Here is a 24,817-nt window from a genome sequence, read left to right as displayed (position 1 = left end):
CTTTTAATGGCCAAAATGAACAGATCAGGTTTTATCTTAAGAAATTTTGGCCTATTTTAAAAAATGACCCAATACTCTCCAAGTACATTGGCGACCATCCAAATATTGCCTTTCGTAGATCGTCCAATTTTGGTGACCGGTTGGTGAAAAGCCATTATATTTCCAAACCGGTCAACAACTTCATGATCCAACACACACAAGCCGCAGGATGTAAACCCTGTGGCTCTTGTGTTGCCTGTTGCAACATTGTCAGAGCTCATACTTTCACCAGTTCTGATGGATTGTGTGTTTTCAACATCAAAAAATCCATCACTTGTTCATCAACAGCTGTAATCTATTATGCCACGTGCCCATGTTCCCTCATCTATGTTGGCCTTACCACTCGCCAGCTTAAGGTGAGGGTCCGTGAGCACGTATTGGGCATAAAGGCAGCTAAAGAGATTGACGATGTTGCCTCCCTTAAAACCCTGCCAAAACACTTCAAAATACATCACAATTGTGATTCTACTCTATTGAAAGTGTCTGGCATTGACATGATTTGCAAAGGGATTAGGGGGGGCAATATTAGCAAACGTCTTGCTCAGTTAGAAACCCAGTGGATTTGGACACTCAATACCGTCTCTCCACTGGGTTTAAACGAGAGTTTATCTTTCATTCCGTTTTTATAATAAATAATTTTTCTTGTACACTTTTAATATTGTTTTTGTATTTATTTTAGATATTGTGGTCGGCCCTTCATGTCATGGATTTTTTACATCTGCTGAAGAAGAAATGGTGGCAAGGCTTGTCTGCAGATGCAGACATTTGTTGTAATGCAGAATGTTGATGGAGTTCAGCATCTATATATGCATTTTGATGTTGTTCATCCTTTTTTCCTTTTCCCCACGTGCACCTTGTTGCTTGTTTCACTTTTTTATCATTTTTTATTTTTTATTTTTTATATATATAAAAAAAAAAATTTAAAAATTTTTAAATAAATTTCTTTATCTTAACACTTATGTGGTTATGGTATTGTACACTGATATATATACCTTCACTTTGTATTATTTTTCATTATTTGTATTATCTTATGGATGGCATATATTATTGTATATATGTTTTCTGCATCTGCGTCTTTATAAGCTTTACATACACCACTCCATTATGATTGGTTCCGCAGTAATTACTGCATCTGTGTGTTTCTCTGGCGGGCACTGGTGCGCATGCGCCGCCTCGGCGCCGGTGGTTCGCATGGTAACGGCGTCTTCCCATGCTCTGACACGCCGGATTCACCCGGCGGTGTTTGATCATGTGACGCCGCGTGCCATGTGACTTCCGGGTCGCGGCGGCGGCGCATGCGCCGTCATGTGTCCGGCCTGATTGAATCCATTATATATGGATGTGCTGGCCAGTAATACACCTACCCCCTGACGAAGGAGTTTTCTTCTCCGAAACGCGCGTCGGGGCGCGTTCCTTGGCATTCATTCTTGGCTCATGAGGTATTAACCCTTTAATATTTTTTGATTCCCCATTGTATTCAGCGATTTTTTGCTCTTTCTTTATTACACACTGGAACCTAATGTTTTTTTGATTCAGGCACGTTCACAGTGTTTTTTATAGCACGATATATATTATCACACATTATTTCTTTGGGGACTTCACTTTATATATATTTCTTTATTTTTATTATTGTGATTATATTACATGGTTATTTATTTAACCTCTTCCTATAGCCTATTATGCTATTATGCTATGTATAAATTTTGGTGATGCCATTTTATGTTTAATGTGTACACCCATTTTTTAATAAAGGGTATTTTATCTAATTTTTTTTTTTTATTTATTTTTTTTTTTTGCGTGTTGCCATATTTATTACACGTATTTGATTCCTGTCAGTTTCAACTTCCATCCTACTTAGTGTGCATTGTGGTTTTTTTCTAACGCTCTCCCTACAGAATCAGCAGCAACCTCTCCCTATACTGAGATCGGCAGAAGTAAGATGGCGGTCGGCGTGCACGCCCTTTTATACCCCCTGTGACGCCCACCAAAGCAAGCCAATCACTTGCATGCCCTTCTGAAAGATGGTGGTGACCCCTGCCTATGTCATCACGTTGCCCACAGTGTCCGTGGATCCTGATTAGCTGAAAAAGAGCGCAAAACAAACTTTTGAAACGCGACTTTGGCGCTAAAGTCGCCGACCTCGTGGCCGACCTCATCCTAGGGTCGGGTTTCGTTTCATGAAACCGACTTTGCCAAAAGTCGGTGACTTTTGAAATTTTTCGACCCGTTTCGCTCAACTCTAGCTATGACTCCTTTAGTCATGCTGAGATGTACTGGCTCAGTAGTTGTGTCCCTGCATATGTGACCACATGTTTACAGTTTTGAGTCAGTGTCTCGTGGGCTCTCAAACATGGGATGATTCAAGTTTGTGGTTTTGTTTCAAATTTATAGGAAGTGAAGTTAGGATGTTAATGTGAAATTTATTAATATCTAACTCTTATATCCTTACTTATGGCAAATAATCTGATTTTCTTTACATGTTATTGTTACCCCACTTGTGTGCCCAGATGTTTCCCCACATATTTTGTATATCTTTTTGGTACTCTGGTGTACAGGGTGGCATGGTTTAGTCCTGCCAGTATTTCTCAGCACCATGGGGCACAGGTTTCTAGTTCCTTTCATATAAGTTAGCATTTAATCCAGTTGTGGTAGAAACACCTTCCTGTTACCTACTGTAAGGTGAATTCTTCTGCTGCCAATATAATATTAATGCCTAATATCTAATATACAAATGTATCTCACAAAATTAGAATATCATCAAAAAGTTAATTTATTTCAGTTCTTCAATAAAAAAAAGTGTATCTCGTATATTCTATAGAGTCATTACACACAGAGTGATCTATGTCACGGGTTTATTTCTGGTAATGTTGATGATTATGGCTTACAGCCAATGAAAACCCAAAAGTCATTATCTCAGTAAATTAGAATACTTTATAACACCAGCTTGAAAAATTATTTTGAAAATGTATATTCAGTAAATGCGCTCAATACTTGGTCGGGGCTCCTTTTGCATCAATTACTGCATCCATGCGGCGTGACATGGAGGTGATCAGCCTGTGGCACTGCTGAGGGGTTATGGAAGCCCAGGTTGCTTTGATAGCAGCCTTCAGCTCATCTGCATTGTTGGGTTTGGTGTCTCTCATCTTCCTCTTGACAATACCCCACAGATTCTCTATGGGGTTAAGGTCAGGCGAGGTTGATGCCAATCAAGCCCAGTGATACTGTTGTTTTTACACCAGGTATTGGTATTTTTGGCAGTGTGGACAGGCGCCAAGTCCTGCTGGAGAATGACATTTCCATCTCCTAAAAGCTTGTCAGCAGAGGGAAGCATGAATCATAGAATCATAGAATCGTAGAGTTGGAAGGGACCTCCTGGGCCATCTGGTCCAACCCCCTGCTCAAAGCAGGATTCACTAAATCATCCAAGTCAGATGTCTGTCCAGCCTCTGTTTGAAGACTTCCATTGAAGGAGAACTCACCACTTCTCATGGCAGCTTGTTCCACTCATTGATCACTCTAACTGTCAAAAAGTTTTTTCTAATATCTAATCTGTCTCCTCCCATTCAGTTTCATCCCATTGCTTCTAGTCTTTCCTTGTGCAAATGAGAATAAAGTTGATCCTTCTACAATGTGACAGCCCTTTAGATATTTGTAGACAGCTATTAAGTCTCCTCTAAGTCTTCTCTTTTGCAAGCTAAACATTCCCAAATCCTGCAACCTTTCCTCATAAGACAGGGTTTGCAGACCGGTCACCATTCTGGTTGCTCTTTTCTGAACTTGCTCCAGTTTGTTGATGTCTTTTTTAAAATGTGGTGCCCAAAGCTGGACACAATTTTCCAGATGAGGTCTGACCAAAGAGGAGTAGAGGGAAATAATGACTTCACGTGATCTAGACTGTATGCTTCTGTTAATGCATCCTAGAATTGTATTTGCCTTTTTTGCTGCTGCATCACACTGTGGACTCATATTCAGTCTGTGATCTATTAGTATACCCAAGTATTTTAGTGCTCTAAAATGTCCTGGTAGACGGCTGCGCTGACTTTGGTCTTGATAAAACACAGTGGAACTACACCAGCAGATGACATGGTTTCCCAAACCATCACTGATTGTGGAGACTCTATGTTGGCAGTGAAAGGGGAATCTAGGGCTTTAATGGAGAAAAATTACTTTGTAAAGGCTGCAGAGTCGTGAGATATGTTCTTCTGTGACCCCACCGAATATTAATAATTTTTTTGTTTTGTTGGATGGCCAATTAGAATTGTTGCTATTGGGTCCCATGATTTCTATGTACGCCCCTGCTTTAAATATATTCTATTAGTCACGACTATTCCACCAAATCAAATATTACCAGAGACTGTATTCTGGAGAATCGGAGTGTTACTGGATTCATTTCTCCATGTTATCAGTCATCTCAGGCGAGATGGAGGCTGACCGCAGTGTTCTTCTACAGAATCACTGACAGAAAGCTCAGATAAATGCTGCTCTCCCCCATATTCATTACTCTACCTCTCATATCTCCAGTGCTATGAACCTCTCATATCTGCACACATTTACCAGTCAGTGACATCAGAAATGTGTTCCAGGGTTTCTTTACAGATAAAACTTCCCTTAAGATAGTTACTGAGCCAATTACATATTTTCACAAATTCCACAGCCTGATCCTATCATCCATCATGGCAACTCTCCTCGACCTTGTGTTAAATGGACTGACATACAATAAGTGGTGGGCTAAGGAAACTGCGGGGGCTCCTGGTACAGTGCGATGACTGCGAGGGGAGACGCTACACCTGGTATGTTACAGGAACAAAGTGACTGGATCGTCTGTAAAAAGTAATATAGAGATAGATAATAGATAGATGCAGTAGATAGATAAATAGATAGATAGAGAGATATTGATAGATAATAGATAGATAATAAATGGATAATAGATATAGAGATAGATAATAGACAGATAGATAATAGATAATAGACACATAGATGGATATTGATAGATAGATAAATACCATAGATATATAGATAGATAGATAAATAGATAGATAATAGATAGATAATAGACAGACAATAGATAGCTAGTAGATAGATAGAGCAGCAGACATATAAAAGTACTATGGGTGCAGGGCCTCTCAGCAAGGAGTACCCTCTGTGCTAAAGGATATAAATTCAGAAAAAAGAGGCAGCACTCCAGTGTTTCCAAAATACAAAAAAAGGACTTTAATAGCCCTGGTGGCGTAGCGATGTATCGGCTACAATTAGCCTTTCTCAAGCTTGAGAAAAGCTCATAGTAGCTGAAACGTCACCATGCCACCAGGGTTATTAAAGTCCCTTTTGTATTTTAGATAGATAATATATAGATAATAGATGTCACGCTTGCGCTTTGGCTGAATGGCGCGAGTCGGGGGTTGTGGCCCCACTGTGCCACAAACCAGAGTCCCCTGGAAGGGGCGTGACTACAGCAGCTACCTCGGTCTTCACTGGAGCCTCTGATGGTGAGGTCAGGCTTGTGCGGCAGGTAGCTGCCGGGTGCCACTCCAGGGTGGTGTCTGGCTGTGGCTGCTGATCCCACTCGGGAACAGGACACCTGGACAGGTGCGAGTGACAAGCAGGCTGAGACACAGGGCAAGCCAGCACGGCTTGGTACACTGGCAGGCAGGCACGACTTGAAGACACAGGACAGGCGGGCACGGCTTGGAGACACAGGACAGGCAGGCACAGCTTGGAGACACAGGACAGGCAGGCACGGCTTGGAGACACAGGACAGGCAGGCACGGCTTGGAGACACAGGAAAGGCAGGCACGGCTTGGAGACACAGGACTGGCAGGTACGGCTTGGAGACACAGGACAGACTGGCGTGGTATGAGAAGGGACAGGTAGGGACTTGTTCACACAGCAGGTGCAGGTGTAGGCATGAGGGAGTGGTGTATGTTGGAACAGGATTTGGACCTGTTCACACAGGAGGTGCAGGTATGGATATAGGCAGGAGTGCGGAGTAGGCTGGGCTGCTAGGGAGCCGTGCAGGCAGAGCTGCAAGGGTGCAGATGCACAGACAGAGTTGCAAGGGTGGAGATGCACAGACAGAGCTGCAAGGGTGCAGATGCACAGACAGAGCTGCAAGGGTGCAGATGCACAGACAGAGCTGCAAGGGTGCAGATGCACACACAGAGAGGACACAAGGAAAGACACTGCAGGGAAGGAAGCCACAGACAAGGAGAAATGGAGACTAAGGCAGGACAGAGTACAGACAAGATACTGGGACCAAGACTCCAGGGCCAGGATATTCAGCCTCCTGGCAGGTAGACAAGGTACAAAGCAAGACAAGAAGTATTCCTCCAGAGAAGGAGGAAATACACAGGACAGGGCCTGGCTTCCTCAGCAGCAAGATACTAACTGAGATTAGACATTGCACAGGCAATGTTTCAGTGGGTGTGGCGGAGCTAAATAGTCAAGGCCTCTAGGTGATTGGTCAGGGACAGATTAGACAGGTGCACCCTGACTGCATAAGAACCAGAGAGTTCTGACGCCGGCCCCCCTATACACACATAGCCAGGAAACATACAGGAGAGCAGAGGCACAGAGCACAGGACTGGCAACAGACAGAATTCACAGCATGACCCGGAGCAGTGAGTAAGTTGATGTGCGGGGGATGGGAGGCCATGCAGTGACGCCAGCAGGGTTGTTACCTGCTTTACGGCCCCTCTTCCTCAAGCCTGCCACAATGACCTGAAGAAGGAGTATGGGACCACACACAGTCCAGGTTGACACGACATCCTTCAGGTAGGGTGGAATATGTGTGCCATCAGGAATCCCAGAGTGCCAAGCTTCTTGGTGCCCGATGGATTCAGCTTCCAACACAGAGGGTATAAGGACTTGGATTTCTTCCTTCTGGGTGGCAGGAAGCAGGGACCAGGAAGCCTCAGACTTGACCCCTACATCAGCCGGCCAGCTGGAAACAGAAGAGACCTTCACTGAGTCCAACTTCAGCCCAATATCCCAAGAAAATTGGACCTCCTCCTTAGGATCAGGAGGAAGCATCTCTGCCCAGGTATCTTCACCAACTAGCCAAATGGAAGTTGAGGGTACCATCACTGGATCCATCCTTCGCCCAAGGCCCAGAGAAAAATTTTCAAGCGACAGGGATGCTTCTGGGCACTGGTCACAGGGGGTGTGTGGAGAGGGCACCACTGCTTTCTTTTCTTCTATGACGTCAGCACACCATGACTTGGTAGCCAGCAGATCAGGTGGAGAAGGTGACAACACTGTAGCCTGACCTTGCAACATTGGAACTAGATACCTCTGGTGACTAGGTAGCTCCAAGTGCAGCACCACGCTGGGTCTTCGGACCGGAATGGGCAGTAGTGTACCCGACTCAGAAAGACCGATGAGCAAACTGGTCAGCAAGTGGAAAATAAGCTTCTCCAAATATAACGCTCCAATTTGGAGCTGTAGTTGTCCCTTCAACACTGGACTGTTCATAAGTAGGGCATGACCATCACCAAACACCTTCACCGGATTCTGGAGCTGTGGAACAGGAACCCTACACAGAGTCCCTCTGGCTTGCAGCTTTAACACATCTGCAGGGCCGAAGCTCCCACAAGGCACAGAAACAGTCACCGACTTTCGTGGAAGGGAAGTACTCTCACCAAGGGCAGCCTCTCCTACTGGCCCATGGTTCTGGAGATTTATATCCTTTGGACAGCGACCGTCCGGGTGTTCTTCACAACCACAGTAATACAGTTTACCCTTCTTACGACTGGTTTCAGGCTGCTGCTTTGCCAGCCCACTCTTAACAGTCTTCTTGGGTTCAACTCGAGTAGCTGCTTTAACAGGTGGAGGAACTAGAGGGTTTCGGATGGCGGTCGCGGTCTGACAAGGCGGTTTCTTCACTGGTTTCACCCATCTGGCGCGCCTATCAGATCTGGAAAGGGAAGACTTGGCAGACGTAGCTGGACTGGGTACTTCAAAGGCTTTACGGAAGGCCACTAGGAAGGCCTCTAGGTCCGTGATGATAGGATCCCCTGCTTCCCAGAGGGGACAGATCCACATCAAAGCTTCTCCTGCTAAGTAGGACATTATATATCTCACTTTGACCCAATCAGAAGGGAAACAGGCTGAATTCCACTCAATGTACCGCAGGCACTGCTCCAGGAACCCTTGGCACTCCTTAGGATCTCCATAGAACCTTGGAGGATCTGCAGGGTCAAGCCTCTCATAAGCCAGGAGCTGGTTGTAGATGGCATTGGAGACAATGATGGATTCAGAAGTCTCAACAATCGGAACCACACAGGGCGGAACAAATTCTTCCAGATGCTCATGCTGGCAGAGATAAAGTCCATCATGCTCTGCAAGCGGAAGGACATGGGACTCAGCGGGGACCATGGCCTGTGCAAACTGTCATGCTCGCGCCTTGGCTGAATGGCGCGAGCCGGGGGGTTGTGGCCCCACTGTGCCACAAACCAGAATACCCTGGAAGGGGCGTAACTACGGCAGCTACCTCGGTCTTCACTGGAGCCTCTGATGGTGAGGTCAGGCTTGTGCGGCAGGTAGCTGCCAGGTGCCACTCCAGGGTGGTGTCTGGCTGTGGCTGCTGATCCCACTCGGGAACAGGACACCTGGACAGGTGCGAGTGACAAGCAGGCTGAGACACAGGGCAAGCCGGCACGGCTTGGTACAATGGCAGGCAGGCACGGCTTGAAGACACAGGACAGGCGGGCACGGCTTGGAGACACAGGACAGGCAGGCACAGCTTGGAGACACAGGACAGGCAGGCACGGCTTGGAGACACAGGACAGGCAGGCACGGCTTGGTACCCTAGCAGGCTGGCACGGCTTGAAGACACAGGACAGGCGGGCACGGCTTGGAGACACAGGACAGCCAGGCACAGCTTGGAGACACAGGACAGACTGGCGTGGTATGAGAAGGGACAGGTAGGGACCTGTTCACACAGCAGGTGCAGGTGTAGGCAGGAGGGAGTGGTGTATGTTGGAACAGGATTTGGACCTGTTCACACAGGAGGTGCAGGTATGGATATAGGCAGGAGTGTGGAGGAGGCTGGGCTGCAAGGGAGCCGTGCAGGCAGAGCGGCTAGGGAGCCGTGCAGGCAGAGCGGCTAGGTTGCCGTGCAGGCAGAGCGGCTAGGGAGCCATGCAGGCAGAGCGGCTAAGGAGCCATGCAGGCAGGGCGGCTAGGGAGCTGAGCAGGCAGGGCAGCTAGGGAGCCGATCAGGCAGGGAGGCTAGGGAGCCGAGCAGGCAGGGCGGCTAGGGAGCCGATCAGGCAGGGCGGCTAGGGAGCCAAGCAGGCAGGGTGGCTAGGGAGCCGAACAGGCAGAGCTGCAATGGTGCAGATGCACAGACAGAGCTGCAAGGGTGCAGATGCACAGACAGAGCTGCAAGGGTGCAGATGCACAGACAGAGCTGCAAGGGTGCAGATGCACACACAGAGAGGACACAAGGAAAGACACAGCAGGGAAGGAAGCCACAGACAAGGAGAAAGGGAGACTAAGGTAGGACAGAGTACAGACAAGGTAATGGGACCAAGACTCAAGGGCCAGGATATTCAGCCTCCTGGCAGGCAGACAAGGTACAAAGCAAGACAATAAGTATTCCTCCAGAGAAGGAGGAAATACACAGGACAGGGCCTGGCTTCCTCAGCAGCAAGATACTAACTGAGATTAGACATTGCACAGGCAATGTTTCAGTGGGTGTGGCGGAGCTAAATAGTCAAGGCCTCTAGGTGATTGGTCAGGGACAGATTAGACAGGTGCACCCTGACTGCATAAGAACCAGAGAGTTCTGGCGCCGCCCCCTATACACACATAGCCAGGAAACATACAGGAGAGCAGAGGCACAGAGCACAGGACTGGCAACAGACAGAATTCACAGCATGACCCGGAGCAGTGAGTACGTTGATGTGCGGGGGATGGGAGGCCATGCAGTGACGCCAGCAGGGTTGTTACAATAGATATATAGATAGATAATAGATAGATGATAAATAGATAGATAGATAATAGATAGATAGCTAGATAGATAGATAGAGTGACAAGGAGATATGTATCAGGAAGATTGCTTTCTTCCGTGATCTAAATCCCATACGTTTCTCTCCAGCATGCTATGTGCTGAAGGGGTTAAACCAGTCATTATAAGGGTCTGGGTTTTTGGTGAGCAGGTAAGAGATGGGTAGTACGCCTACTCACCATATCTCCACCTCAAGGGTGTGGTTGGCAGTGTTAAATGTCTGTTTTTTTCTCTGTTGTTTGTTTAGAGGAAGTATCCAGCGGACTTTTTATGTTCATTTGTGCCAGAAAGGCAGTTTTTGTGTTATTGCTTTGCTTATGAAGCAATAAACCACCCAGAGACTTTAATACCAAGTGTTCCTATGTCTACCTCGAAGAGCAGCTGAGTGAGCCTACCTGCCACAAGTGGTGTGTTGGATGTGGGCAGCATTCCGGGAACACAAATAGTAGCTGTGGACAAACCTCATGTCCTGGATAAATGCAGCCACAAGTCAGGTAGTATGGAGGACCTGATTAGGCATCTAGTGAACGCACAGCAGCAACAAAGATATTGGCACGCTCAGGGGTCACCATGTCTGTCAGAGTCCAAAGGGTTCATCACTGGGCGTATATTGGTGACAAACCTCCCTGCTCTCAGATGTTTTGCTTATTGCATTTGGTTCAGAAACGCTTACAGCCAGAGTCTCTACTCCAGCTCAGATGGTCGAGGCCGGTGTAAACCTGGGTTGCCTAGGGATACCCCCAGAATGCTGATGACCTCGTAGAAAGGTGCCAGGTGGTTGGGAGGTCCCAAGGGAAGCCTGGGGTGATGGATCACCATACTGGGGTACTCAGCAGGAGTCTGAGTCCCAAAACAGGGGTAGTAGAGGCACCACTGGGGGGAGTCCAAAAGCCCAAAGAGTCACTGAGGGGTTGCCAAAAGCTGCTGGTAAAGACCTGGTCAGATGGAGATGCCATGGTCCAGGACATATTGCTGCCTGTTGTCCTATGTCCTCCAAGCAGATGGACTGCAGCCTAGAGAGATGCTGTTTGTACTTTGCAGATCCTGCATGCAGTGTTGACTATCAGCCACGAGAGGGACCACAGGTATGTCCCATGTCCATAAATAGGGTGCTGGTGTCAGGTGTCAGGACTTTTGGACTCAGGGAGTTTGGTGACCCTGATAAGTGCCAGACTCCCTAAAGAGTTGATTACAGGAAAACATGTGGGAGTCATCTGTATCCACGGGGACACCAAGAACTACCCCACCCACCACCAGAGTGTCGATAAAATCGAGCCGCGGTACTGAGTCCCATGAGGTAAGGGTTAATAAAGACTTACTCCACCCCGTAATAATCGGGCGAGGCTACAGCCTATTTTGGGACTTGTGGGGAAAGGCAGCGATGCTGACTCAGAGAGGAGCCAGCTCAACCCTGATGAATCCCCATCGCAGTCAGGGGTGGATGAGTTCCCGTTGTATGTACTGGCTGTTAATGAGGACGAAACGTTGACCAGTGAGTCAGAGGTTCTGGGGGTTTCTGAGGAAAATTTTGGGACTGGTCAAATGCGAGATCTTACCCTAAAAGGGGTATTTGAAAATGTGTCTGTGATAGATGGGGTTGCTCAAGAGCCAGGGCTGACACCAGGTTCCCACACTTTGCGACAACACTGAAGGGAGGTGAGATAGTGGAGCAACTGTTGTTTCCAAGACCCTACCAGCAGTGGTTTTTAGACATGGCCCATTCACATGTTTAAGGTGGACATATGGGGTAGAAAAACGCAGGAGAGAATAATGCAGAGGCTCCCTAGTCCTGTCACTTGTAATAGAGGTCCCATTTGAGAGAACTGCAATGGACCTAGTGGGTCCTCTAGTTAAGTCAGCACGAGGGCATCAATACATCATAGTGGTCATGGAATATGCGACCCGGTACCCTGAAGCGATACCACTACGGAAATATCTTTGGCCAAGAGTATCATCAGGGAACTTGTCCATATTTTGGCTAGGACGGGCCTATCGAAGGAGATTTTGACAGACCAGGGAACCCATTTCATGAGCAAGGTGATGAGGGAGTTCTGTAAGGTCTTTCAGATTGCCCAGTTGTGAACCTCAGTCTACCAGCCGCAGACAAGACGGCATAGTAGAGCGCTTCAATAAGACCATAAAGGCCATGCTCAAGAAGGTCATTGAGAAGGACAGTCAAGACTGTGAATATCTGCTTCCTTTTCTGCTCTTCTCCATCAGAGAAGCTCCTCAAGCCTCCATTGGCTTCTTGCCGTTCGAGCTTCTGTATGGTCGACATTCGCAAGGGCTTCTGGACATCGCCAAGGAAACCTATTAAGCCGAGGTCACTCCACATCGGAGCGTCATAGAGCTGGTCACCCAGTTACAGGAGAGAATGGCGAAAGTAATGCATATCATAAAGGCACATCTTCTCCAGGCATATGAGGCACCGCCAAGGGTCTATAACCGATCAATGAGGCTTAGGCAATTTTAGCCCGGGAACCGCAAGCTAATGCTTATCCACATGGTAGTTACTAGCCAAATGGCAAGGCCCATATTAGGTGGAGGAAAAACTTGGCAAGGTGAATTAAAAGGTACACCAGCCAGGTCAAAAGAAGCCGCATCAAATATATGATGTGAACTTGCTCAAGCCATTGCAAGTTGGGAATCTCTGAAAACCCCTTGCCTGGGAGCTAGTCCAGAAGCCATAATGAACGCTGTCACAATTGCAGAGACTCTAATGCTGGCACAAAGGCAACAGTGTCAAGAGCTGTTGCAGCAGAACTGGGACCTGTTCTCTGAGTTTTCAGGAAATACGCAGATGGTGGAGCATGACATATTGACAGAGCCACATGTAAGGGTGAACCTCAAGCCCTATAGAATTCCCGAAGCATATCAGGAGGTAATATCAAATGAGGTGAAAAGAATATTAGACCTTGGGGTGATAAAGGAGTTGAAAAGTGGATGGTCGAGTCCCGTCGTCCGCGTGCTGAAGCCCGACAGTAAGTGGAGGCTTTGTAATGACTACCACAGGCTGAATGAGGTCTCCAACGGTGATGCGCATCCAATGTCCCACGTGGACAAACTCATTGAGAGACTTGGAACCGCAAGGTACATTACAACCCTAGACCTGATTAAGGGCTACTGGCAGATCCCCATGTCAAGTAGAGTGCCAAGGAGAAAACGGCCTTCCCGACGCATGATGGGTGTTTCCAATACACAAAAATGCCCTTTGGACTGCAAGGGCCCCAGCTACCTTCCAGAGGGCTATGGATTGGGTCCTGGCTGAGTATAAGAACTATGCCGCAGCCTACCTGTCACCACACGTACCGGAGACACGGACGTGTGAAAGGGGCCTAACGTGGGTGCTCTCTCCTGAATTCCCTGTTTGGTGTCTGAAGGTGGGAAATGTTAATTCTTCAGCACCAGACATAGTGGACAATTATAGGTTCTGGCTTTGTTGACATGGTTGGTTTTAGGCAAAGTGGGACCCTGGGCAAAAGTTTGAAAAGGGGGCCCAAATGCTAACATATTACACATCGCACAGAAGCATTTTGGTTGTATTTACATGCGCTGAGTTCAGGCCGCTAAATGAGCGGGATCGACAATATTGAAGTCGTTTGACACTTATTTCCCGGCCTCTTTACACCGACTGAGGAACAATGACAATCACTAACAGATCAGTCTGTCCCCATACAGTATCATCTTAGCAGCAGCATAGAGTATAATGCTGCCCCCTTCCATATAATATAATCCAGCCTCACAGTATTATGGCCACCAGTAGTCACTAATATACATATATATATATATAGATATATATATATATATATATATATAGTACATATATATATATATATATATATATAGAGTGACAGTCACTGGCACAGTGTATGAAGGGAGATGAGTGTCACTGCGTATACTACAGCTGAATGAAAACTTGGCACACAAGAGGATGAGAACAATTTAAAGGTGGTCCCAAAGCGTGGTAAAAATCCACAGGTTCAGTACAAATGATAAACGTTTCGGAGCCAGAAGTGATGCCACTAATGGTGGATACCATGTCTTACAAGAGGTCAAATTAGGCCTATTTAGAGGCTTCAATTTGACTCTTGGTATTATAAACCCCAGGACACTACCAGGCCATATTGTCATATATTCCATACATAGGCGTATAAAAGTAGTCGGTACATTGATGAAGGTCGATGTTATACGACCAAAACGTTTATCATTTGTACTGAACCTGTGGATTCATACCACGTTTTGGGACCACATTAAAATTGTTCTACTCTCATCCGCTTGTGTGCCAAGTTTTCATTCAGCTAATTGTAGAGGTCTAGGATCCTATTTGAGCACCAACAAATAAGGCTGTGAAACGTTATCTATTCTAACTACTGTGTATACCACAGTCAGTGATGTAGAACCAGATTGTTTCTACCTGCAGCACGCTAAGTGCTGAGAGCGTTAATTTTAAAGTTACAATGGGCTGGTTTTATGTAAGCACCCATAGAGTGGGAGGGTGCTCACCTTAATACTTCTGGCAGAGCCAACACTGGCATGTGTACTAGCAGGACCTGCTGTGATGTCTCGATCATGTGATCATAACATGGTCCTGGTTAAATACCTGGACATGAGAGACAGACTGGGTGATGTGGGGAGAGGGAACACTCCCACGTGGCTCCAGAAGGAGTGTAGGACATTGCCAGGTGTCTGCAGGTGGAACCTACAGAGAAAAGGACTCTGTGGAACTCTGTTTGTTTTGTTTTCTGTTAAGCCAGGAAGGCTCCACTTTTGTTTTTCTGAACCTTGCCTTGGTTTATGCTGACTTTAATAAACCAGCAGGTGTTTCACTATCAAAGTGTTCCTGTTTCTACCTGAAGAAGCAGCTAAGCGTGGTGTTTTGACTGCAGGCAACGTTCCAGGAACACGCATAAAGGCTGTGGACAACTGCACGTCCTGGGTGAAATCAGCCATTCAGAGCAAAACGTCCGGCAGCATGGAGGAGCTTGTAAAACAGCTTGCCAGTGAACAACAGAATTTGGAGCAACAGGAGCTTCAACAGCAGCTGCAGCAGCAGCAGCGACAGCAGCAGGAGGTGCTAACACAGCAAATGGATCTCCTCACAGAGGCTGTTCATGTAAGGCCAACGGTCTCCTCTCCGTCTCCAGGTGATGATGCGCAATTTTAGAGAATGGTAAGATGAGCTATACAGAAAATGACCCCTGGGGATGATGTTGAAGCCTTTTTGACTGTGTTCAAGCGGGCAGTGGAGCGTGAGAAGCTAAAGCCAGAGCAGTGGCCAGAGGTGCAGGCCTCCTATTTGACTGGTGAACCCCAAAAGGCGTATTACGACTTAACCCTCCAGGATGCCAAAGAGTATGGCCAATTAAAAACTGAAAGTTTTGGCATGCCAGGGAGTGAAAATGTCTGTAAGGACTCAGCGAGTTCACCGCTGGGCGTATGCCAGCAACAAACCCCCATGCTCCCAGATGTTTGATCTATTGCACCTGGTTCAAAAGTCGCTGCAGCCAGAGACTTCCACTCCGGCCCAGATGGTCAAGTGTGTGGTGATGGACAGGTTTCTCCACCGCCTCCCCAGGCCAATAACAACCTGCATTGCCCAAAGCGACCCCCGGAATGCAGACGACTTGGTCGGCCTGATTGAGAGATACCAGGTTGTGGAGAAATCCCTCTGGAAACCAGACTTCGCTACTTTCCTTACTGAGATACCCAAATGGGGGTGGACTCACCACAAAGGGTGGCAAGACATACTAATGAGGGCGTCACAATCCTGCTGAAGGGTTCTCTAAGGCTGTTATAAAGGTTATGGTCTGTTGGCCATGTCACAATCCTGGACACATAGCCGCCCAGTGTCATATGTCCTCTGAACCCATGGACTGCAGCCTAGGCAGGCGCTGTTGTTATTATGCCTATCCGGCCTGCAATGTGGACTGTCAACCCGGCAAGGGTCCGCAGTCATGTGCCTGGTCCGTCAATGGGTTAATGATTCAGGGACTGTTGGACTCTGGAAGTCTGGTGACCCTAATTAGCACTGCACTGCCCCACCAGCTAATCCCTCAGAAGTTTGCACGTCCGTCCGCTGCATACACAGAGACGCCAAGGACTACCCTGTAGCCCTAGTAACCATGGGAACAGACTGTGGTGATAGAGCCCATAAGGTTGGGGTAGTAAAAGATTTAATCCATCCTGTCATACTGGGGTGGGATTATCATTATTATTTAATTATATAACACCATTGATTCCATGGTGTTGCACATGAGAAGGGGTTACATACAAATTACAGATATCACTTACAGTAAACAAACTAACAATCACAGACTGATACAGAGGGGAGAGAGGACCCTGCCCTTGTGGGCTTACATTCTACAGTATGGTGGGGAAGGAGACAGTAGGTTGGAGGTTTGCAGCAGCTCCAGTGATGGTGAGGCAGTAGCTTCAGTAGTGGTGAGGAGGCAGGGGGGGTCACTGCAGGCTGTAGGCTTTCCTGAAGAGGTGGGTTTTCAGGTTCCGTCTGAAGGATCTGAATGTGGTTGATAGTCGGACATGTTGGGGCAAAGAATTCCAGAGGATGGGGGATATTTGGGAGAAGTCTTGGAGGCGGTTGGGTGAGGAGCGAATAAGTGTGGTGGAGAGGAGGTCTTGGGAGGACCAGAGATTATGTGAGGGAAGATATCGATAGATTAGTTCAGAGATATATGGAGGAGACAGGTTATAGATGAAATTGTAGGTCAGTATTAGTAATATGAACTGGATACGCTGAGGGAATGGGAGCCAATGAAGAGATTGCAGAGGGGAGAAGCAGAGGAATAGCGAGGAGAGAGATGAATTAGTCGGGCAGCAAAGTTAAGGATGGACTGGAGAGGTGAGAGGGTGTTAGCAGGGAGGGTACAGAAAAGGATGTTGCAGTAGTTGAGGCGGGAGATGATGAGGGCTTGCACAAACATTTTAGTAGATTGAGGGTTGAGGAAAGGACAGATTCAGGAAATATATTTGAGCTGGAGGCGACAGGCGGTGGAAAGAGCTTGGATGTTTCTGTATGAAGGAAAGGGCAGAGTCAAGGATTACTCTGGGGAAAGTGTGATGTCGTTAATTGTGATAGGTCAGATAAGGAAGATCTTTGAGACAGAGGAAAGATGGTGAGTTCATATTTGTTCACATTGAGTTTGAGGAAGCGAGAGGAGAAGAAGGAGGATATGGCTGATAGACACTCCGTGATTCTGGACAGCAGAGAGGTGACGTCTGGGCCAGAGAGGTAGATCTGAGTGTCGTCAGCATACAGGTGATACTGGAATCCATGGGACTTTATGAGTTGTCCCAGGCCAAGTGGATAGATTGAGAAGAGTAGGGGTCCTAGAACAGAGCCTTGGGGGGCTCCAACAGAGAGAGGGTGGGATGAGAAGGTAGTGTGGGAGTTGGAGATGCTGAATGTGCGGTTGGAAAGATATGAGGAGATCCAGGATAGGGCGAGGTCTTTGATGCCAAAGGAGGAAAGGATCTGTAGTAGGAGGCAGTGGTCAACTGTGTCGAAAGCAGAGGACAGGTCTAGAAGGAGGAGTATAGAGTATTGTCCGTTAGCTTTGGCTGTAAGAAGGTTGTTAGTAATTTTGGTCAGAGCTGTCCCAGTGGAGTGATGGGGGTGGAAACCAGATTGCAGATTGTCAAAGAGCTAGATGAGATGAGTTAGATGAGAGGTGGGAGGAAAGTCCAGCGTAGACGTGCTGCTTCAGGAGTTTGGAAGTAAATGGAAGCAGCAATATTGGGCGATAGCTGGATATAGCGGTTGAGTCGAGGGTTGGCTTTTTAAGGATAGGTGTGATTGTGGTATATTTGAAAGCAGAAGGGAAGGTACCAGAAGTTAGTGATAGGTTAAGGAGGTGGGTTAAGGATGGGATAAGAGTGGTGGTGAGGTTGTAGAGGAGGTGGGATGGGAAGGGGTTGAGTGCACAGGTGGTGAGGTGCAATTTAGAGAGGAGACAATTAAGCTCATTTTCAGTGATGTTGGAGAGTGAGGTTATGGGATTTGGGCCTTGGTCTGGTATACAAAGGGGTTGTGGTGGTTGAACAATGAAGACTTGCCTTGTTTGGTCGATCTTATTTTTGAAGTATGTGGCAAAGTCCTCAGCAGAGATGAGGGAGGTTGGAGTGGGCAGTGTTGGGCGGAGGTGGGAGTTAAAAGTCTTGAATAACTGTTTGGGGTTGTAGGATAGGGAAGATACGAGGGTTATGAAGTAGGCCTGTTTAGCAGAGGTAAGGGGAGATTTGTGTCACGTGTACCTGTCCTGTGTGACACGACCCGCAGGTCGGTAACTAAAACAACAAGACAAAAGTGTCACGTGTACCTGTCCTGTGAGACACGACCCGCAGGTCGGTAACTGAATCAACAAGACAAAAGGGGAACACTGGGGAAACAGTTTGTTGTGAGTTCATTTTCCCCTTCACCGTCGATGTCTGATGAACTCCCTCTTCTGGTGAAGGAAGGTAGTGAGGTTGATTACCAAACACCTGATCTGGTAGATGATTACTGGGTAACAGGAAATTCTGACTGGATATAAGGCAGCCGACGCCCTTCTGAGTCGCTGGTGATTTCTCTGCTGGATTCTTGGAGATCAGTCTGATTCCTGCTTCCCAAAGATAAGTTTTTGCTCTGCTATTGAACTTATTAGTTTTGTTTTGTTTACCTTGTTTTTTGGAGTTCAGCCATCCCCGGTCAGGGGTGTGCTGAGTCCCATTTTTGTCTCTGATCAGTTTTTCTCTTTGCTCTGTCTTCAGAATTTACCTGAGTACTTATATAGTCTTTTTGAAGTCCTAGCGACTTCAGGGCCTGTTTTTCCTTTCAGACGGTTGAGACATTTTTTGGTAGGGTTTTTTACGGATTGCAGACAGCAGCTTTTCTATCCTGTCCTTTTTAGTTAGCTTGGGCCCCATTGTTTGCTCAACCTATCTTTCTATCTGTGTTAGTGTTTTCATCTTGCTTCACCGTCATTATTTGTTGGGGGCTGCCTATTGCTTTGGGGTCTGCTCTGGGGCAGTTTAGATTTCCCCTTTCTTTCTTTAGGCCTATTTAGTTCTCCGGCTGTGATCGAGGGGTCTAGGGCATCGTAGGAACCCCCCACGGCTACTGTTAGTTGTTGATAGGATCAGGGGTCTGCAATCCGATAGCTACCAACCTCTCCGGTTTTCTGGACTTAGCTTGTATTTTTGTTTTTTCCTCCTTCGGTGACTTAGTCATAACACAGTTACAACGGTGGACCTTGCAATAGGGAACGGGGACGTGGAGACCTCCTGCTCTCCCCTGAGGCAGTGTCCCTGAACACTCCTAACGTTCCCTATACAGGCTCTTCACCTGTCGCCTAGCAGGATACCTGAATCCCTCACTATCCCTGCACCTATCCCTTGCTAGGGAACTGGATAGTGCGGACACTGGTCCCACCGCTGCACTACTATACACAAAGGAAAAAGGGGGAAACATCAAAACACTTATCTTACTCTGCTGCAGTCACCAGGCAGCAGAGTGCAGCACCAGATCAGCTTTCAGCAGTGGCTCGACACCTCAGAGTCATTTGCTACTTTCACCATCTTTCTCTGCTGCAGTCACCAGGCAGGCAGAGTTCATCACCGGATTAACTTTCAGCAGTGGCTCGACACCTCAGAGCCAGCTGCTACCTTCACTATCTTTCTCTGCTGCAGACACCGGGCAGGCAGAGTTTAGCACCAGTTTCAGCAGTGGCTAAACACCTCAGAGCCAGCTGCTACTTTACCAGGTTTCAGCAGTGGCTCAACACCTCAGAACCAGCTGCTCACTTCACCGTGGTTGGAATCCAAAAAGGAACTGCTATAACCAACACCTGCTGATACACCATGTGACCTTATATAGGAAAAGGGAGTGGTCACATCAGCAAGGAAACCAACAGACATGCAATAACACCTATGGCCACTGGGGGCAAAAACCCATATTAAGCTCCCAGGCCTGAAAGGAAAAAAAAGGTTTGAATGATGGAATCCCGAATCTGACACAGATCCAAGAATTGGAATGTGACAGTTTGAAAGCGAGTTTTGCCTGTTTGAATGCAGTGTAGTCGTCTTGTGAATTTTTCTTCCAACGCCGCTCTGCAGCCCTGGACACTTGCCAGAGCTTTTTAGTGGTGAAATTGTGCCAGGGTTGTCTGTTGATACGTCGCACTCTGTCATGAACAAGAGGGGCGACTGCATTAATAACTGATGTGAGAGTGGCATTGTAGAAATTAGTGGCACTGTCTGTGTCGTGGAGTGAGGATATGGATGTCAGTGGTAGAATAGAGTCAGAGAGCGATTTTGCTCTGTTTTGGAATTTGTGGCAAAAGGGGGCTTTACAAAGTGTCCCGGTTAAAAGCCAGGGCCTTCTGAAGAAGACTCTGTCAAAATTAGAGGTGAAGGGGTTTCCCCTATGCGTCCTCTCAGGAGAGGAGGAAGAGACGGTAACAGGAGCCCAGCTTCCCTAACTTAGAGGTGCCTGAAGAGAACTTCGGGACCTTACATTGAAGGGGGGCATTTGAAAATGTGACTGTATGTAATTGGGTTGCTCAAGAGCTGGGGACTGACACCAGGTTCCTTCATTTTGGAGTACATGGCGAGTTGTATCTGGTGACCAAACTGAGGAGAGGCGAGAAAGTAGAGCAGTTGTTAATTCCAGGACCGTACCAGCAGAGGGTTTTAGACATGGCCCATTCACATGTTTTGGGAGGACATCTGGGGGTGGAGAAATCTCAGGAGAGAGTGATACCAAAGTTTTATTAGCCAAGGTGTTACAGAGAGATCCTGAAGTATTGAAGGTCTTGCCCCATCTGTCAGATAACTGCTCCTATTTTTCACTTATGAAGCCCTTTAGTTCCCTTTCCTGTGATAGAAATCCCCTTTGAGAGGATTGCTATGGACCTGGTAGGTCCCCTCGTTAAATCAGCACGCGGCCATCAGTACGTCTTAGTGGTCATGGACTACGCGACCTGGCACCCGGAAGCTGTGCCACTGAGGAATGCTTCAGCTAAGAGTATTGCCTGGGAGCTTGTCTATATCTATCCCAAGACCAGTTTGCCCAAGGATATTTTGACAGACCAGGGGACCCCGTTTATGAGAAAAGTGATGTCGGAGCTCTGTAGAGTCCTCCAGATCGCTCAACTACGAACCTCCGTTTACCATCTGCAGACCAATGGGCTGGTGGAGAACTTCAGCTAGACCTTGAAGGCCATGCTCAAGAGGGTCGTTGAGAGGAACGGACTGGACTGAGACTATCTGCTCCCGTTCCTGCTCTTTTCTATCAGAGAAGTCCCACAGGCCTCCACTGGCTTCTCACCATTTGAACATCTGTATGGTTGACATCCACAAGAGCTACTGGACATCGCCAAGGAAACATGGGAAGCCGAGGTCACACCGCACCTGAGTGTCATTGAGCATGTCACCCAGCTGCAATAAAGGATGGCACATATAATGCCTATCATAAGTGAACATCTTCTCTAGGCACAGGAGGCCCAAGCGAGGGGATACAACCAGTGTCAGACTGGAGTGCCAAGGGCCCACCAGTAACATTGACCTTGGGGGGCCCACTTTTCACCTCCATGCAAATATTACACTACCCTCGTTCACAGATTTACCTATATCTCTATATAATAATAAACTGGGTAGTTTAGTTAAAGAGTGATGAGATGCTGCTTTTTTCTGTACAGAGTGAATCAAAGGAATTATGCCAAGTACTGCCCATATAATGAGGTTGGTGGCCAAGATCTGCACAGGGGCCCACCGGGGGATTGCCCTGTGCTCCTTGGGCCAGTCCGAGCCTGGATACAACCGATCAGCGAGGTTGACGCAATTCCAACCCAGGGACCGCGTGCTAGTACTTATCCCTATGGTGGAGAGCAAATTCTTGCAAAGTGGCAAGGCCTATATGAGATCGTGGAAAAACTCGGGGAAGTGAATTACAAGGTACACCAGCCCGGTCGCAGAAAGCCGCACCAGGTATAACATGTGAACCTACTCAAACCTTGGCAGGACCATCAACCACTGGAAGCTACTTGCCTGGGGGCCCATCCCAAAGCCAAGATTGAGGAGGTCATGATTGCTGAGATGCTAACGCCGGCCCAGAAGCAACAATGTCCTTAGCTGCTGCAGCAGAATCGTGATCTGTTCTTGGAGTTGCCAGGGCGCACACTGGTCGTGGAATGTGACGTGTTAACACAGCCAAAAGTAAGGATAAACCTCAAACCCTACAGAATCCTCAAGTAATACCGGGAGATAATCTCAAAGGAGGTGAAAAGAATGCTGGACCTCAGCGTAATAGAGGAGTCAAGAAGTGGCTGGTCAAGTCCCATCGTCTTCGTACCAAAGCCTAATGATGAGGGGCGGTTTTGTAACGACTTCCACAAGCTCAATGAGGTGTCCTTTTTGATGCGTACCCGATGACTGCGTGGATGAACTCATTGAGTGACTGGTACCCGCAAGGTATATCACAACCCTCAACCTGAGAAAAGGGTACTGGCAAATCCCCATGTCCTAGAGCGCCAAGGAGAAGATGGCCTTCTCAACGCCAAATGGGTGTTTTCAGTACACCAGGATGCCTTTCGGACTGCCGGGATCCCCAGCTACCTTCTAGAGGGCGATTGATGAAGCCGTTTATTGTCAAACTACTGTGTTAACTCTTTTTACATCGTAATGACAACCGAAAACATCCAAATGACCCTGATCAAAAGTTTACATACCCTGATGATTTTGGTCTGATAACATGCACAGAAGTTAACACAAATGGGTGTGTATGGCTACTAAAGGTAACATCCTCACCTGTGACCTGTTAGCTTGTAATCAGTGTGTGTACAGAAAAGCTGAGTGAGTTTCTGGTATCCAGACAGACTCTTGCATCTTTCATCCAGCCACTGACATATCTGGATTGTGAGTCATGGAGAAAGCAAAAGAATTGTCAACGGATCTACGGGAAAAGGTAGTTGAACTGTATAAAACAGAAAAGAGATACAAAAAGATATCCAAGGCATTGATAATGCCAGTCAGCAGCGTTCAAACTGTGATTAACAAATGGAAAATCATGGGCTCTGTAAAAATGAAACTACAGTTAGGTAGACCAACAAAAATTTCATCCACAACTGCCAGGAAAACTGTTTGGGATCCAAAGAAAAACCCACAAATAATATCAGCTGAAATACAGGACTCACACACCAGAGGAGAGAGAAATGGGGTCCCCTGATCTGTCCCCAGTACCTCCAGCATTCCTGGACCGTCCTGCATTCCCCCATGATGTCCCCCGGCCGGCAGCGTCTTCTTCCGGGAAGAAAATGGCAGGCGCATGCGCAGTGTGCCCGCCGAGATCTGCCAGCCAGCAACAATAGGACATTTTTCCTATTGGTTCACTTTGATCACTGTGATAGACCCTATCACAGTAATCAAAATAAAAAATAGTAAATCAAACCCCCCCTTTATCACCCCCTTAGTTAGGTAAAAATAATAAAATTAAAAAAATGTATTTATTTCCATTAGGGTTAGGGTTGGGGCTATTGTTAGGGTTGGGGATAGAGCTAGGGTTAGGGTTGGGGCTAGGGCTAGGGTTGGGGCTGGAGCTAGGGTTGTGCTGGGGTTAAGGTTGGGCTAGTGTTGGGGTAGGGTTAAGGGCCTGTCACACTAAGCGATATCGCTAGCAATATCGCTATAACGGCACTGGTTTTTGTGACGCTATAGCGATATTGCTAGTGATATCGCTATGTCTGATACTTACCTCCGACTGCTCCCCCGCTGGTTATCGCTGATCGCGCGAGAACATCCTGGACCGTTTCTCGTTGTCAGCTTCCTGCTGGGCTTCCTGCTGTGGAGACGAGCGACGCGTGGCCACGGGCGGGAGGATCGCCTCGTCTGACAGGTAACGACCCCCGACCCCTGCGATGTCGCTGGTGAGATCTGCCTGTGTGGCAGTCCACTAGCGACCACTTAGCGATGCATCAGCGATCCTGACCGCGTCATATCGCTGGTCGGGATCGCTGGTGCATCACTAAGTGTGACAGTACATTTAGGGTTGGGGCTAGTGTTAGGGTTGGGGCTACGGTTAGGGTTGGTGCTAGGGCTTCAATTGGAGCTAGAGCTAAGGTTAGGGTTGGGCTAGGGTTATGGTTAGGCTACGGTTAGGGTTGGGCTAGGGTTATGGTTAGGCTACAGTTAGGGTTGGGGCTAGGGTAAGGTTTGGGGCTAGGGTTAGGTGTGGTGCTAGGGTTAGGGTTGGGGCTACAGTTAGGGTTGGGCTTATGTTTGGAGCTAGGGCTAGGTTTGGGGTTAGGGTTGTGTTGGGGTTAGGGTGGTGTTGGGGTTAGGGTTGTGGTTAGGATTATGGTTGTGGTTATGGTTGGGATTACAGTTAGGGTTGGGAATAGGGGTAGGGGTGTGTTGGGGTTAGGGTTATGGTTAGGGTTGGGATTAGGGTTAGGGGTGTGTTGGGGTTAGTGTTGTGGTTAGGGTTATTGTTAGGGTTGGGATTAGGATTGGAGTTAGAATGGGGGAGTTCCACTGTTTAAGTACATCAAAGGGTCTCCAAACGCAACATGGCGCCATCATTGATTCCAGCCAATTTTGTGTTCCAAAAGTCAAGCAGTGCTCCCTCCCTTCTGAGCCCTGCCATGCGCCCTAACAGTGGCTTTCCCCCACATACAGGGTATTGGCGTGCTCAGGAAAAATTGCACAACAAATTTTGTGGTCCATTTTCTCCTGATAACATTGTGAAAATAAAAAAATTTGGTTCTAAAGTAAATTTTT

Source organism: Dendrobates tinctorius, unplaced genomic scaffold, assembly GCF_039654945.1.
Source record: "Dendrobates tinctorius isolate UK_male_01 unplaced genomic scaffold, ASM3965494v1 ptg000118l, whole genome shotgun sequence".
In the NCBI taxonomy this organism is placed as follows: Eukaryota; Metazoa; Chordata; class Amphibia; order Anura; family Dendrobatidae; genus Dendrobates; species Dendrobates tinctorius.
This window is presented reverse-complemented; position numbering follows the sequence as displayed.